Source organism: Corvus moneduloides, chromosome 6, assembly GCF_009650955.1.
Source record: "Corvus moneduloides isolate bCorMon1 chromosome 6, bCorMon1.pri, whole genome shotgun sequence".
NCBI lineage: Eukaryota > Metazoa > Chordata > Aves > Passeriformes > Corvidae > Corvus > Corvus moneduloides.
In genome coordinates, this window is record NC_045481.1 from 22,041,392 (window position 1) to 22,055,406 (window position 14,015).

The 14,015-nt window shown below is 44.2% G+C and overlaps 1 protein-coding gene across 5 annotated transcripts in view; it reads right to left on the minus strand.

Moving 5' to 3' along the window:
* The window catches only part of ADCK1 (aarF domain containing kinase 1), a 77,515-nt gene that overhangs the window by 24,393 nt on the left and 39,107 nt on the right, over positions 1 to 14,015 (minus strand). The window lies entirely within an intron of this gene.

Here is a 14,015-nt window from a genome sequence, read left to right on the forward strand (position 1 = left end):
AAAACCTGAGGTAGATGTGGGTGAGGCAATGGCAGAGGGGCAAAGGCCCACTGCCCTGCATAACACAGCACCCTGCTAGAGACCCTGAGTGCAGCACCAGCTAGTGCAGGCTCTGGAAACACTACTCCCATGGTAGTGTGGTATCGGCCTGGCTGACGAGCCAGGGCCCTCCACAGTCAGTCAGCTCACAGGAAGGGCCAACACAGATATGTGGCTTCAGGCCTAGTTCATGTAATGCTAGTTGAGGATTTTTGTCCTGCTCTGTAGGGCAAGGTGAACATAAACTCTGAAGTTTCCAGAAGTCAGCAAAGGGAACCTGTCCTACCCTTCTCATGGGCTCAACTGATTTCGAGTGAGCAGTTAGGAAGCCTGTAATTTATGCAGTAACAAAAAAGAAAGAATGTCAGTGCATTTTATAACCTGCTTTTTAATACATAATTAAAGATGGAAGCTGCAGCAACCTAGCAATTAAATATGAATAAAGACCTTCTAAGCAAAGTCTTCATGCAAAGCCTTAAACGAATACTCTTTTTGCTGAAAAGGAAGAAAAATACTACAAGGAGCAGCCTGTTCCCTCCTGCAGCTGGTAAGGAATGAGCCCCCTCCCACACCACCCTACCCCTTCTCTCCCAGCCCCTTCCACAGAAAACTATTGCTAGCAACGAACTGGAGCATTTGCAGTAATTAGATACCAACACAGACTCAGCTGACTCCAGTAATTCACTAGGAAGGTGCATTTTATTTATTTAATTAATTCTCGTAGCTCCTGGCGGCAAAATCAATTAAGTAAAACAACTGCATTTAAAAACAACTAGTTATGTGGTTTTTAATTACAGAGGGTCCATAATTCAAACCTATTGACATTTGTGTCTCAAGGGAAAATGTGTTCAAGACACAGGGACTTTTACCTTTATGTGCAGTTTATCTATTGCCTGAAGAGAGGATCTGTTAAGGGTAAAGATTTAAGGTGGTCAAGAGCATGCTGGGCTGCACAATTCCATAAGAAAGAAAAAAACGCAGAGAATTTGCCATATGAGGTCAAGCTGGGACTTTCTTCAGCTCTCTCCCTACCCTACATCCTCGTACCAGAGGGATGTACCCTTTACAAAGTGGTTACTAGTCTAGCTGTCATAAGGCTGGGTAACATCCCCCAAAGGTTAAAACACAGAATTGGGAGTTCACTGGCTTGAATCCACTAACGTACATTTATAGTAAGATCATATATAAATTGGATAAAATTCCATCTGCTCTGGATTTCAAAACCTCTTAATTGCCTACACTGTCAATCCAACCATTTTCACCAGTACTGAATGCATGCAGGGGAAAAAAAAAGCCGCACGTGTTCCCTCTGGCAGGAATAATATCCACCTCATTATCGTGTGACTAAATTTTCTAAAGAAACATAACTGAAGAACGCTGCATCTAGGAGTTATTTTGGATAGAAGACTTTCATTTAAAAACTTGCTACTTAGGACATGAAAGTCAGGTTAGCAGTCATGTCCAGTAGAGCCTGCCCAGTGGCCCTACTGCAATTCCAGGGCAAATCTGTGCACATTCACAGGCTGCAGGCAAGGACAGAAAGGCGAGGGACTGCAACAGGGACAGAGAATTGATGGATACCGCAGGAGTAAAAGGGCAGAACATGCACAGGGAGAGGGAGCAGATCACAGCCAAGCCATTACAAGAGCAGGTGTGAGGCTGAGATAAAGCCGAAGCACAATTATGGCTGGGCTCCAGGACCCCCCACTTAGCAAATGACCCTTGTTCGTTATGGAATTGTCTTTTCTTGGCTCACTGGAGGTAGCTAATGCCTCTGCTGCAGGCTGTGTGTCCCAGACAGGCAAAAGCAAGCAAGAGGCGGTATGACATGGAAGCAGAGAAGAGGTGAGCTAGGTTCCCACACTGCCTGCCAGGGAGTGGGTCCTTCCAAGGGAAGGTGGCTGCACCCGTTTCATACAAGCAGGGAGTTCTTGGAACAGGCTGCAGGCCCTTAGTGCTCACAAGCACCCTTAACAAAAACTGTCATTTCCAGGATGGATAATTAGCAAGCAAAGGTCTGGGAAGTCTTGGAGCCCACCTAACTTAAGGAACTCTCTAGTTTTTTCCATTCTACAGCTGGTCTCAAATGGCCTCATCAAACTCGCTGTTACCATCTGTAATCCTGGCAGGAGATGAAACAAGCAGTTTCCCAACAGGTTTAATAAAGGTTTAGAAGGAACTTTAGGGCTGCTCTTTCGAAGGAACAGGACAGCCAGCTGCAGGTTTACAGCTGTACAGGTGAGCGGTGTCCCTGCACACAGTGGTTTCCCTCACTCCTTCTACATAGCCAGGTCCCCACTGGGCACATGCTCCACCAGCAAATGAATGTGCACTGTACTTCACTGGAAGCACAGCCCTGACTGCTTAATTCTAAAGAATGAAGCTCATTTAATTTTAAATATGCGAAATCTTTTCATGATTGTTGGTATTAGTATTCACACCTCAGGGAACTGATATAAAAGCTCTTAAAGGATCTATCTACTTAGACACTTATTAGTATGTATTTGAGCTGAGGTTGCACCTAGAGACCACATTAAGCCCAGAGTGCCATGGTATGAGGTGCACAGCCACCATGGCCCCTGCAAAAGCTCATGCCTTCCAGGAGTTCCCAGATGTCAGCTACAGGCTTCCTCACATGCTGAAGTGCTTTCCCAAAGCACAGCTGCTCTTCCCAAGGTCTGCAGCACATACCACCTTGATGCCACAATGTTGAGCATCAGGATGCCTCAGTATTTTTTGTGAATCCTGTCCTTAAACACTTAGGAAGATACTGGAAGTCAACTGGATTTAAGTTCCCAAATCCTGCGTCCCTTCCGAAAGTATTGCCTTAGGTGACCTGCCTGGCATGTTCAAAGAAGTCTTTGACAGAGCTGGGATTTAACCCAGATATCCCAAGTTCCAGACTGATATCTTAATCTCTAAACCATAAAAGTTAAATGTGCATGTCTTGCTAGCTAATTTCTTTTGAAATATACTGCCTCTTAATCCCAACCTTTTTATATCCATGTGCTGCAGCAAATGATGGAGTATTACTGCCTGGTTTCAACTTGCCTACTTCACAGAGGTATGTTCTCTTCCCTCTCCAGAAAGGCTGCTAGCACAGTACCCTGGAGCAGAAGCCTGAGTCACAGAGCCCTTTCTCAGCCCAGCACTATAAAACATCATTCCACATGAGATGTGGTGGTTCTGCTCTGCCATTGTGAAGAATGTTGGCCATGTGTCAGCAGTTTGTTCAGGACAAATTTAGGGTGCAGTGAGATGCAGGATCACTAACAACAGAAGGCATCTCAACAGTCCCGCGCTGTTTAGCTTGCTGAACCCCACTGTCTCTTAGCCAACCATGGCTACATCTGGAGACAGTGGTGAGCTCCAGCTTTTGGTCTGATCTGTACTGTCATCCTTACATTCTTCAGAAGCTCTCCCAACAGACTGACCAGTCTCAATGACAGCAGGATGGACACTGGAGGAACGGTTCCACCTGCGGCAAGCTGGGACTCAGTCACTGTTTGACAGCCTAGAAAGTTCCTGATAAACCCTGTAAGCTTCTGGGAGTGCAAAGGGTACAGGGAAACCACAAATGAAAGTAGCCCTGTATCCAGGATAAACCCTGAGCTTTGGTAACAGTATATCTTCATGAAAGGTCTGTCATGTAGCTTTCAAATAATAAATTTGCTTCTGTTTAGTATGGTAAATAAGACAGAACAAAGGTAAATATGCCTCTGTTAGGGAACTTGGCCAGAGTCTGGCACAAGTGGGAACATGCAGCAAGAGCTGAGACCATCTCAGGCAGATGCCATCTCCAGACACTTCACTGTGCCTGACAGCTTCACCAATCACAGCTGTGCAAAATAATTCACAAAAAGAGGCCGAGCAGGGATAATACTATTCCTTTATTACCAAAACCAGTGCAAACTAAAACATTCAAAACCTCAACTACAATTTCACAACTCATCTCCTCAAAACCAACAAAACCTCAACTCCTCTTCTGATCACAGCATACTGTAATTGCTCCTGAGTCTTGCATTTTGTATTTGGAGACTTTAATCTATAAGACGTCCTGCTATTTTAAAAGGGAGTGACCAGGTAACACATGATTAATTTGGAACTGTTTTTGTCTCCAGGATACTCACCACAGGCCATGATACAACAGAGCTCCATTACCAAGAGTATTGTGTTGCAATGGTCAGGATCAGCTGACCAGTCACCTATCATTTTGAAGCCATGTAGCAGCACAGGAAAACGCACATGGAAAAGGTGGTATAAATCCATTCAAGACAAAGGGAATGATACAGCTGTGACACAAGTCCATGGAGGAAGTGGACAGCAAGAAACCGATTAAGGTAGGTAAATTTTGCACATTCCCTGTGCTGTGATTCTCCAAGCTGGAATTCACTTGGTAAGATGACTCAATCTGTTTTTTCTGCTGAGGCAGAAAGATAGAGATAGCACTAAACAGTTCCCTCTTGATCATGGCTCCATGGATGGCAATTTGCTAAGGTGAGCTCAGTCTGCAGGAGCTTTCTGGGAGCTACTGTCTGCAGCCTCCCAGACAAGACAGTGCAGGGCAGTGTGATAGTAGGATTCACCAGCTTGCGGGAAAACAGATCAACATAGTATCACGCTCTGGGAAGAAAAGCTGGGAGCTGCAGCTGCCACCATAACACTACGTAGTACAATGTCCCCTCTAGTTCAAGGAACAGAATACCTGAAGAGACATTCAGTTCTATGTCTGTTACAGCATTACTAGGGTTTGCGCTTCCCAGAACTTTTGGAATTCACTTTATCAACACTAGCATACTATTGCTCTCAGAAATCTGAATGGCTTTCCTGGTTGAAGAAATGTGAACCTCATCCTAGGCTGGTTATCTTTTCAACAAGATACACATAACAGCTCATGGTGCCAAGGACTCACTGATCCCTGCAAGACTGCAAGACCAGAGTTCCAGGTGTGAGAAAAATGTTACCTTGGTGTAAAGCAATATACTTGCCAGGCAGCAAGTGAGGGTTTTTTTCCATTGTCCAAGCCTTTCTATCCCCTCTATGAAAACAAAATGTCACAGTGTTGCTCTGAGAATTATTAAGACAGCAAAAACTGAAAGATTAGATTTATCGCAGTAGACAGTGGATTATGAAGAATAATTCATCAAACGTCAGAACAAACAGCCCACAATTTATAGGCGGCTTTGTTGAGTCAGTGAAATCTGATTGGACTTCTCCCCACCTAATGAATGCCAAGCTTAATTGATGGTTCCTAAATGCATCTGTCAAGAACATCTATTTATTAATTCAGTATTTTTAATAATATTGCAGATATATACAGAATAGTGGTTTTCTTGTCAACAGACTTGCTGGTGTTCATATTACATTTACACATACATGTGCATATATAGAGGTACACGCTGCATCCAAATGATTGCAGGTAAAGGTATGTGTGTATTCTCATGCACTGAAACAATTACCTTTGGCTTATTACACAAAATCCCTGCATCTTTCAGTGCACAGGATGGCAAAGTAATGTGGTTCTTTTCAGGGGGTGATATGCAATAAGGTGCCTGCCTAGAATTTGGAAGAGCTGAGCTCTAACATTGTTTCACCTCTCTGTGGAGAGGGGTTCTGTGTGTACCTCTGTGGAGAACATGGAAGGTGGAAGGACCTTGCATGACTGAATCAACTATTTCCTTAGAATCCCCAAGTGATGATAACAAAGAACCAGTGCCTCTAAGACTGATGTGGACATTGAGAAAATGCTCATTTTCTGTTTCCAGATGCAGTTAATCAGCACAATGACCTCTGGCCCATTCAGCATCTCACTTCTTTCCATCTCAGAATATAACATCTTGTGCAGCTAGAAATCCATCTAATTTATAAGGACAAAATTTTTAGCTTTCCCTTTAAAAACCTATCAGTATAATAAATATACAACAGTTATTACACACAGCCACAAACATGTCACTTCACGTGCCAATGGTACGCACTTGTTCCTGGCATGCCAATCACTGCTAACTTAGTTAATCACTGCTAATGTGGCATTACAATAGCACAAAACCAGGGCTGTCCATAAACCATCAGCCTTTCTTCTAGGAAAGGGCTGTGACACAGGTGGGGTGTGAAGTTCGTTTTTTCCTGTTATTTCTACCTGGTACCACTTTGGTCCTCTGCAGCCCACTACCTGCTAAAACCCTGAGAATCTTCTCTGGGATCCTACCAACAGCATTTCTCAGTCACAAAGCCATTACTGTTACAGAAAATGAACTCTGCTAAAGGAAGGGTCCTTGATCCCCATCAGCCAGAGACCAACGTTTGCTCACTCATTCACTGATACCTAGGATCCTGGCTACTTCCTGTTCTGCTCACCTATGATCCTCTTTCCATAGTCTCTCTTGGCTAGACAAGCAATGGAAAAGCCTACATGAAGCCACTCTTGTATTCATCACATCCATCCACTGAGCTGTGCAGCAATAGTATCAGTCTACTTTACTTGCTATAGTACCTTTAATTATTACAGAGGCATACCTCGAGGAAAAGCACCTTTTATTTTCTATCCCTGAAGACTCCTGTGTAATAGTCTGTGCTCAGACACGCTCACGGTAGCTTCATTTATTTTCCTGAGTAAGTCAGATCCTTAAGACAAGGCAGAGCTGTCTGAGACTATCACTCATCCCAGATCGAAACCTGGATCTCAGTGGTGACAGCTACAACAGGCAGTATGAGCAATGAGCAGACAGAGCTGATGTATGTCTCCTGAGACCCTGTGTGTGAGGTGGACCTCATCTCCCATCTCTCTAAAAGGGGAGCCACTTATCCATGGCTCCCACAAACAAACAACATTTAGTCTAACAAAAGCAAGGATTGTCATGGTCAGACTGGAACAAAACTGGCTCAGGAACATCCTCCTGACTGGCACAAGGACACAAATGTTTTTCACCGATTAAGCTACTGGATGTCCTACTATCTTCCAGAGACACAGGCTGCTAAAATTAACGGATTAGCTCAGCACCCAGACATGCTTTCAACAGTTTGGAGTTCTACAGGTTTTCCACTAGCATTTCACCACAGTCTCTTCCATGCTTAGCTTCATTCAGCTGTTCTTTGTCCAAGTGCTGGTTTCACAAAGCACTCTGAAGGCAGAGGAACTGCACAATATAATTCTGATGTAAGGCAGATATCAAGCTCAATTGTAAGAAAGCAGAGTCCAGACATCATCTGCAGGGCTAGCACAACATCTTTGGTAGCACAATCATATAGATGAAACCAGAGAAAGGAAACAGCAAAGCTGGGATGTGTCCAAACAAGTTTCTAATCCATCCACGTGTGTGAGCATTTTTCCTGGTCAAAGTACTCCGTATAGGTACCTCTCCCCCATGTCTTTAATCTCACACTCAGAATTAAATTCCAAGAAAATCTATTTCTCAAAAATGTCCATTACTAGGGGGAAGGTTTTGCTGTTGGAAGCTATGTCATAATTTTAAGCTGCAAGTCCAGTTCACTTCTCTGTGGAGAACATGGAAGGCGGAAGGACCTTGCATGACTGAATCAACTATTTCCTCAGAATCCCCGAGTGATAACAAAGAACCAGTGCCTCTAAGACTGATGTGGACATTGAGAAAATGCTCATTTCTGTTTCCAGATGCAGCTAATCAGCACAATGACCTCTGGCCCATTCAGCATCCCACTTCTTTCCATCTCAGAGTATAACATCTTGTGCAGCTAATCACCTTCCTGGTATCCTAAACCACTTCCGCACTCCAGCCTGTCTGTGACTGGCCTCCAACAGCAGCCAGTGCTTCCTGATCCTAATGGTCAAGCAAGAGCCCACCAACAACTATGCTTGTGTGGAAATGGAAGATGAAAAACGACAGTCTCTCTATGTGCACAGCAAACAATGTCACTGTGGAGTCTACTTTGCATGACATAAGTATCTTATAGCCTATGCAAACTGCACACGCCAAAGCAAAGCCAAGGTGTGTATATACATATATAATCCTGCTTGCTTTCCATTCCATCATGCTGAAAAAGAAAATAGTGACTTGTGAGCTACTTATTCACTCCAGCAGTGCAGGCTATGGGGCAGATGCCTCCCTGCTCTTCCCTTGCACATACAAATGCTCTGTTTAATTTGCTCTTTAATCTTTCTCCCAGTTCAGCAATGCTCATTAAATCCACTCTTTTTCTCTGACTGTTTGGGGAAATACTACTTCCTCTGCATCTCTCCTGTCTGTGAGGATGGAGCCACACTTGTCAGTTGTTCCGACAGACTGGATCACAGTCCTTCAAGAGCACACAATGCCTCCACTCCCAGCCATCTTTTGTATTTTAATTGAAAACATTCTTTCTCTTTCCTCCCCCGCTACAAAGGAGGGTCTCATTTATTACACCAGTGCACAGTGGAAGCACAGCAGAAGACAACTCCTTGCTGCATCCCATCTGCCCAAACGGATTCTTATTCCATGGTTGCGGTAGAGCAGTAGTTGCCCCATTCTATTAAGATCTTCAAGGCTTTCTGTGTTCTCTGCAGCTCTTCAGCTCCCAAGCAACAGAGCTGAAAGTGCTAACATAGCAGGAACATCCCAGTAGCTCCTAAGGAAGGGAAGAGTTTCCTCAGCCTTCTGCTCTTTTAATGGCTCTGTTAGTATACCTGAGCAGCTTGCTTATCCCTTTCCCAGCTTTCTGGAGATGTTACACAAAGCTCTGCTCACAACCTCTACCCCCACCACTGCATCTGGATAATAGCTCACATAAAATTCCCACTTCCTTTCTGCTGACTTGTAGTTCTGGCTCTGTACTCCACATCAGCCTGCTTCTAGCCAAACTACAATTTCAGCCTGTTTCTCAGTCATCTTCTTTCAGATAGTCGTATCTCTGTTCACATTCAACGAAGCTAAAGCACAGTTCCTAATTTTCTCACTCAAACCATCCCTTCTGTCTCCTTTCTCATCACAACAGAGAATGTCACCTACTTTCCGTCAAGCATGCCTGCAGCCCTGACCTTGTCATCAACAGTGACCTTGCTCCAAATCTCATTTCAAGGTCTGAATCTAGTACTAGACATCAAGTGCTAATGCTCATAAATGACAGGCGAAAACAAGCCCATTGTTGTCCCCCATCCCCTCAAAGTTCCCATTTCTCTTGAGCCACACATGTAGTAAGATATGTGGAGGTCCCCAACACACAGAACCCCTTGACTGAATTCCTGAAGGCATAGTCCCAAATGACATAACACCCCTACAGATGCCAGCAGCATGGTGCAAAGACAGAATATTTGTGAAGAATCATCAAATCATAGAACAGCTATGGTTGGAAGGGACCTCAAAAGATGGTCTAACTTAACTTTTCCTGGGAAAGCAGGCCTAGAAGAGATTAGAACGTTTTGAAAACCTCTAGATGGGGTCTCTACCACATTCCTGGGGAAGTTGTTGCTGTGATTGGTAGTTCTCAATGCAAAAATTTCTGACCTGTATCAAGATGAAGCCTCTCTCAAAATGCCACAGAGATGGGGCCAGTTGGCACATAAGCAAGAAGGTTAGGTTTAAGAAAACACCCAGAAGCGAATGAACTTCCAAGACCATTTTGACTCCAGGTATAAACACATCCCCACCACTCACTGGCTGAAACCTGTGTAGGAAAGGGTCAAGGAGCCACAACAAGCTCCCTGTTAGTCACAGCCAGGCAGAGGGAGGCTCAGAGAGGACTGCAGAGATGCTCCAAGTGCCCTATCAGCAGTAAGCCTGCACAACAGCAGCAGTCCTGTGAGAAATAACCAGCTGACAGAGCCTGAGGATATATGAGGACCTTCAGGAACACACATCACCTGTGCCTCATCTTAAATGGCTCTGATTCAGCCTTGAAAGCCTGGGGGCTTCAAGAAGTGTATAAGACAAGGTGGGGGATGTGTATGGGCAGTTTTATGTGACTATACAGAGAGTGATGAGGGGATGTTTGGAAGAGGCCAGGTACAAGGATTTGGTCAGGAAGTGAAGCTGTGCCAAGGCTTGAGCACAGAGTTAAAAAGGAAGCATGGGGCAGGGCATTTGTGTACACAGCTTACCTGGGAAATGGTAGGCAAAATCCATCCACAGAGAGGCAAATGAAGAATAGGATCAGGATGGTGTTTGTGTGTGTGCAGAGACAGGGTGTGCAGGAGGAGTGGAGGGTTCCTGCAGTGAGTGTGCAGAACAGCACTGCATTTTGCTTCATAGAATCATAGAATGGTTTGGGTTGGAAGCAACCTTAAAGATCATCAAGTTCCAACCTCTCTGCCATGGGCAGGGAGACCTTCCACTAAACCAGGTTGCTCAAAGCCCCATCCATCCTGGCTTTAAACACTTCTCGGAACAGGGCAGTCACAACTTCTCTGGGCAGTTCTGTTCCAGAACCACCTTCACAGGAAAGAATTTTTTCCTAATATCTAACTTAAACCTACCATCTTTCAGTTTGAAGTAATTCCCCCTTGTCCTATCACTACCATGCCCTTGTAAAAGTCCCTCTCCAGCCCTCTTTCAAGTCCCCTTTAGGTACTGGAAGTTGCTATGATGTCTCCCCCAGTCCTCCTCTTCTCCAGGCTGAACAACCTCAACTCTCTCATCCTGTGTTCACAGGAGAGATGTTCCAGCCCTCTGATGATCTTCATCACATGGGACAAAGAGCAGTAATGACAGAAGAGGCATTACACGATCCAGCAGCCTGTCACCAGGGTGGACAGAGGCACAGTACAATGATAACATGCAGCGGGCAAAGCCCAATCCCAGACAGATTCTGCCCAGTTATATCCTTTCCTCTGGTTTTGGTTATAATTACATAGATACAAGCAGGCCTGAAGTCTTACTGAGACACAACACTGCCCCAGATGAAGAGAACAGGGAAGTAGCAGTAGGGATCTGAGATGGACCTGGAAGTACATGCAGTCTGGCAGATGTGGGCAGCCCTGCCTGAATTGAACTGGTATCAAGAAAGGGATATAATAAGGTCACTACTTTAGAAGAATAATGCTTAAAAGGTAGTAAAGCTCTGCCAAAGATGTAAAGCTCATAAGCCAGTTACTGGTGCTAACAGTGCCTTGATGGGATATGGAAACACCAGCACACCTGGCAGACAAGTCAATGCAAAAGACACAGCTATTGTGCAGTGCACACCACAGAGACCAAAGAACAGGGACTAAAGAGAAGCTGCAGTAGAAAAACTTACAAAGAGGTCTGGATGGGGCTCTGGAGTTTGTATCCTTTACAGCCAAGTCTCAGAAAAAAATGTACAGAGATCAACAGAAGTCCCTCAAAAGAGACAACTGCATGACAAATTAAATCCACAACTGACTTTGCCAATAGTGTCACTGGCACTATGCATTAGTACATCCCTAATGACCAGTCATACAAACCATGGAGCCCTGAGCTCTCTGCACTGACGCCAAGAGAAAAGTCCTATACTAAGCCAGCCACATCCTGTCCTGTTTTCTTCTTGTCAATCTCTCCTCTGAGTATCAACTTTTCCTTTCTTCTCCTGACCATATTTCCCCTACTTTTCACATGTCTGCTCTGATCTATCTGTTCCTTCTACAGTTCACTTATTATCTGTCTCTTCCTCCTCTTCCTCCCATGTATTTTTCCTTGCCTCCAGATCTTCGTGTAGGGCTGCCAAATCCCTGCTTCACTGGTATAACTCAGCTGATTTACTTTCCTTAAAATGTCTGCTCTCATGTAAATTACCCTCCAAACCCAGCCTGTGAAGCGGGCTTGTTCACTAAACTCTATGAATAGGAAAGTAGGCACAGCTGGCCTATTCATAATCAACATAAAAAATAGATTAGCACTTTACAGATTAAACATTATCGTTTCGACGGTTAACATAAATCAACTACACTTACAGGCCTAGCATTGCTGCTGCCACTGCAGGGTGACAAGTACTGCAAAGAGAAGGGCTGACAGTCCAGGGTGCAGTGGGAAACAGTGTGAACCTAAGTTCTCCTCTGGCATCCCCAGTGTGTACTGCTAGAGGTTCTTACCAGGAGAAGAGTAGGCTACGGAAACAAAGATAGGGGGGTAATTTTGATTAATTCACATGCATTTCCATGCAATCTAGCAACCCATTATTCTAAAGTGAGAATCCAACTGCCTTTCTTCCTTCCCTAGGGCTGATGCAGCTCAAAAATAGAGCAACAAAGTCAGCCTCTGGAACAGGAGCAGGACAGGAAGCCTCAAAATACTAACTGGTACGTAGCTCTGTTTCCTATAGTTCAAAATATTTGGGCTTCTGTGGATGAAGAAAAGCAACTTGGTGGATTCCATCTATTCTAACCATCTCAAAAATCACCTCATTACAACCCAGGATTCACCTCACCGAAGAGAGGCCAAGTGCTGACACTGACTTCAGACGTGTCCTGTGGAGAGCAAAGCCAGGAGAGAGTATCCTGGAGCGGTCAGGCTGCACTTTCTCCCTCATCAGGTACACGATACTAAGTCACTGGAGATGCTCGCTCCAACACACTGTGATCAGTGTGCTATGGCTATGTAGTCATTAGAGAGATAAGGACCACAGAACCAGTCTGGTCCATATCTTTCCATTCCCTCCTGCTCACTCACCGAGAACCACCCAGTGTCTCAAATGTTTACGTTGGAGCAGCCAACCTCTAATTCCTGAGCTGGTTTTAGTGACTGCAAGGGACTGGCAAAGGCCTTGGCCAGGATATCCCATTAAGAACCAGCCTCACACCTCTTTCAAACAAAAAGGGAAAAAAATAGAAGAGGAGGAGATTAGGTTATAGTCCAAAGGACAAAAGACAGACTGGGAGAGGAGGCATTGGCTTATAGGTCTTTTTGGCAGCCAGGGTAAAGACATTAGCAGTTTACAAAGGGCAAGGCAGGAAAAGTTACACGGGGAGACTTCTTTACTATAACCCCTCTTAATAAGCCCTGGTAATTTTAATTGCTCTAGCCTCCTTCTAGCCTTTCTTGATAAATGGGAATAGCAGCTAATAGACCTGAACCAATCAGCTACACCCAATAAGGTGCTTGAAAAAATTAGCTTTGTTCTCCACACACAACTCATACCACCTCAGTTTCATTCATTATCCAAAATGAGCTAACTGATGTAAATTTTCTACTAATAATTTGAAATTTGAAAGGATTGGTGCTGAACAGCCTTTTCCAAGAACTTGCCAATTTGAGATGCAGTGGTTATGTGAGCTTTGTAAGTGAGAAACTCATAGGTTTGCTTCAGCTGAGCTCTCCTGGCACAAGCAATAGCTCACGTGAGTTTACTTCTTCAGTTGTCACAGACAGCTTCAGAGGTTTGGCTCTGAACCTCACATTCTGTAAAACTAAATACTGCAAAGCTTACAGAAGATAAGTGCAAAATATTCTTAATGTTCACAAACATAACATGAGAAAACTTCCTCAGGCTAGTCTGCCTACTAGGAACAAACAGATTTTGCTCACTAATGGTCTAAAGAACTTTGAGACCCCTTAGATCCCAATTTTTGCCTCAATTCTCAAAATATAAAAGCATGTTGAGTGTGTGGCTTCTCATAAGGAGAATTTCCAATGCTCCTAGCAGTTTTTTCACAGGGAAGAAAACTTGCAGGCAGAGTTGAAGCGTTTTTTATGGCTCAGCATCCTTCCATAGAAGCAAGAGCTGCCTGTCAGACAGATCCCAGAAGTGCCATAAAACAAAGCTTATTAGATCACCATACATCTTAAAAATTCATAAAAATTATATGTGTCTATTCTGTATGTTAGAAAAATGCAGATATGTCAAGGTCAGGCCCTGTAACTCCTTACTTCATCTTATGTCATTTGTTTCATCTACAAATAACCTATTGCCAAAAGTTGCCTGACTCACTGCATCATGTTTTCATGTTTCTGATGGGTCAAGAGCCAAGTAACTGTGCAGATGTAAAATTCTGAAAGAAATCAGGAGACAATAACTAGTCAGCATCAAGTAGGATATTAAAAGATCAGTGGGCAGGCAGATGATGGGATTCTCTGCTC